The 3,645-nt window shown below is 45.7% G+C and overlaps 1 non-coding gene across 1 annotated transcript; it reads left to right on the forward strand.

The window, feature by feature from the left end:
• The first annotated feature begins 256 nt into the window (after positions 1-256).
• Positions 257-329, forward strand: Trnak-cuu. The gene has a single exon. It is a non-coding gene; the product is annotated as a tRNA-Lys (tRNA).
• The last annotated feature ends 3,316 nt before the right edge of the window (positions 330-3,645 follow it).

The raw sequence follows: 3,645 nt of genomic DNA on the forward strand, positions 1-3,645 counted from the left end.
CGTTTGCTAGTTTAGTGGCCTTGATACACGTTTAAGTAAAGAAAATGGCATTTGTACAGTTGAGTATTTTAACACTGCAAAGACAAACTTCAACAACAAAGTAACAATTCTTAAATCTTAGTATAATTAAATGTTTAAAAACATTCTTTGAAATAATGCCAAATGGTTAAAAATTGTTTTCAGAAACAGAAAAAAGTGCAAGCAAATGCAGTTACAGACTTCACAAAAGGTAGAAAAAGAAGACGGTTTGTCAGTTGCCCGGCTAGCTCAGTCGGTAGAGCATGGGACTCTTAATCCCAGGGTCGTGGGTTCGAGCCCCACGTTGGGCGTTGTTGTTTTATCTGGGTGTATTTGTGCATCCACCTCAAATTTATTTTCAAATTTACCACGGTTTCTCCTAAACGATTTAAACATGGTGGGCTTTTAAACAGAAGTAATTAAAATGCTTTCAATATTAATCTGATATCTAGAAGTAACATTTTGTATACGAAACCGGTCTCGAACTGCGCTTGCGCACCTGAAAACCGGTTACGCCCATGGCTCGGCTTCAAACCACCAGTGCAAATTTAAAAGGCCCCTGATTTAAGACTGCTTTTTTCTGTGTTGGTTTGCACGGCTACTGGAAGAAGGCGGTTTTTGCTTTTTCCTTAACACTATTAGGAGCCCTGGTTTTGGTTGTTTTACCAAAACCCGAGGGACCATTGAAAGAACTAGCTGGTCTTGGCTGACGCCTCCCCTTCTCCTTTTTAATTCCAGTCTGTGGAAGCAGGGAGATATTCCCGGAAGGAATAGGCGCTGAGACGTCTGCCCCTCCGATGTATTTTACCCGAGCATGCACTGGGTGCTTTGCGCTGCTCTCGGTATATGCTAGCTGTGCACCTTAGTGCTCGAGAAAAAGCCCTCCGAGAGGCTCCGCAGAGTGGATGTGAAGAATCAGGAAGGCAGGATCACAACTTCCACCCTCTTTCCTCTCCACTGACGCTTTGAAGTCGTGAGAAAGGGACCACCCACAATCCCAGAAGCACGGCGGCCGGCGGGTCCCGGGATGTCCGGGGTTGTAAATCCAGAGCCCTTGGAGGAGGATGTGGGGAGGAGGATGATGGCACTCCCGAAGCCAGCCCTGCCTCCCTCCACCTGCCTGCCACCAGCGCGTTCACAAAAGGAATTGGATTGCTTTTTGCACCTTTCCTTCGACGTGCGAAGATGCTGTTATTTCTTTAAAACAAACCACAACTTTCCTACAGAGTACTTTTCTACTCCACAGGTCTCTGAAGAACGTCTGCCCCGGTGCGGGCTGTGGTGGCTTACCCCTGTAATCCTATCACAGGAGAGGCTTGAGGCTGGTGGAACCCTGCAAGTTGGAAGCCAGCCTGAGCTAGAATAAGACTCCTGTCTTTAAAACAAACACATTAAAAAAGTGGGGAAGCCAGGCGTGGTGGCACAGGCCTTTAATCCCAGCACTCAGGAGACAGAGGCAGGCGGATCTCTGTGAGTTCGAGGCCAGCTGGGGTTCTAAAGGGAGACTGTCTCAAAAAAGTGGGGAAATCCGTGGTCTTGAGGAATCTTATTTGTAGGGCGAGCAACAGAAAGGAGAGACAAAGGTAGATCGATAAACAGACATTTAGTAGAAAGACGTTTGGTGTTTTGCGTTGGGACAGTGCGTGACCAACTTGCTCTGCGGGAAAGCAGAGACAAACATAATTTAGCAGAAAGCACTGTATGACTGCGATGGCACTGGGGCTTGGCTGTCAGGATCACTTTGCAGGTACTTCTTGCCTTTCCCAGCCCACTCAGGCTTTCATGTCCCCTTCCCCTCTCCCCACCTATCAATCAAGCTGCTCATGAAAAGGTTACCAATCATCTCCACTTTACCAACCCTAATTGTTAATGCCTAATCCACTGGCCTAACAGAAGTATAACAAATTGTTCATGAAATTATTTTTTGAGGCAGGGTTTCTCTATGTAGACCAGGCTAGCCTCAAACTCACAGAGATCTGCTTGCCTCCACCTTCCAAGTACCTGTGTCACCTGCCCACCCAAGGCAGGGTTTCTGTGTGTAGCTCAGATTTGAACTTGCGGCAGTACTCCTGCCTCAGTCCTCAAGTGCTTGAATCACTGGCAGGAATCAACATACCCAGCTTTAAATGTCAAGCTTGAATAGACTCTTGGACAGCTAAGTAGACGACTTCAAACTCGGTCTGGCCTCAAACTCATGATCCTCCTGCCTCAACTTCCACACTGTTGTAATTACTGGCATGTACCACCATGCCTGGGTAAAAATCAAACTCTGGATCATTGTCTAAAAACTTGTTTCTCTAGCAGTTTTCCTATTTTTCATGTTTATAGCAGCACCATTCTTCAGTTAAGGCCCAAAGCTTTGGTACTATCTCTGATTTATCTTTCTGTCCAACTCCATTGTGAAAGTGCCCTTCAGTGAATCAGGCCCTTTATATTGCTTCCTCCCATCCCTGACTAGGCTTGGCCATATGACTTACTTTGGCTAATAAAACATTAAGAAAGCATGATGCAGGGCTGGAGAGATGGCTCAGCAGTTCAGAGCACTGACTGCTCTTACAAAGGAGCAGAGTTTGATTCCCAGCACCCACATGACGGCTACAAACTGTCCTTAACTCCAGTTCCAGGGGAATCCGAAGCCCTCTTCTGACCTCCGAGGCATTGCACAACACGGGTACACTCACATACATGCAGGCAATACATTCATACACATAAAATAAAATAAAATTAAAAAAAAAAGAAAGCGGGGCTGGAGAGATGGCTCAGCGGTTAAGAACACTGGTTGTTCTTGCAGAAGACCCAGATTCGAATCCCAGCACCCACATAGCAGCTAACAACTGTCCATAACTCCAGTCCCAGGGGATCCGACAGCCTCTTCTGACTTCCATGGGCATTGCACAACATGGGTGCACTTACCTACATGCAGGCAATACACGCATACACATAAAATAAAAATAATAAAATTAATAAAAAAAGAAATCATGATGCAAACGTGTTGGTGAGTACTTGCACAATGGAGTTTGGTGTAAAACACCAAGTAAGTAGTCTGAGTTCCTGAGACCACCATGCCCTGAGGAAGCCTGAGCTATCCACATAAGCAAGGCCACGTGGAGAAAGAAACCATGAAGGGCACCAAGGCTACACACTTACAAGCAAAGCTACCTGATACCTTCCACTCCGACTGGTCTATTAAATACTTAGTGACTATTCTTGGTTAAGTACAGTGGGGACAGAACTGTTCAACTTTGTCTGAATTCCTGACCTCAGTACCACAAGCAAATGAAATTCTTGTTTTAAGCCCTGAGGCTTGCAGCAGTTTGTTATATAGCAACCAATGGCTGAAGCACGCACACTGAACCTTTCAGGAAATCTTACTTTGGCACCCTCAGTCTGTATCCACAATCAGACGTCTTGGTGTTCTTGCTAGTACTCTTGTTCAGATCATCACCTCACCTGCAAGACTGCAAAGCTACTTTGCGTTCTTGTTCGGTCTGTCTCCCTAAGCACTGTTCTTTTTAAAAATATTTTTATTTCGTGTGTATGAGTGTATTGCCTGCATGTATTTAAGTGCACCTCTGTCGTACAATGCCCTTGCAGGGTCAGAAATGGGCATCAGATTCCCCTGAAAAG

Source organism: Nannospalax galili, unplaced genomic scaffold, assembly GCF_000622305.1.
Source record: "Nannospalax galili isolate Female #2095 unplaced genomic scaffold, S.galili_v1.0 scaffold336, whole genome shotgun sequence".
In the NCBI taxonomy this organism is placed as follows: Eukaryota; Metazoa; Chordata; class Mammalia; order Rodentia; family Spalacidae; genus Nannospalax; species Nannospalax galili.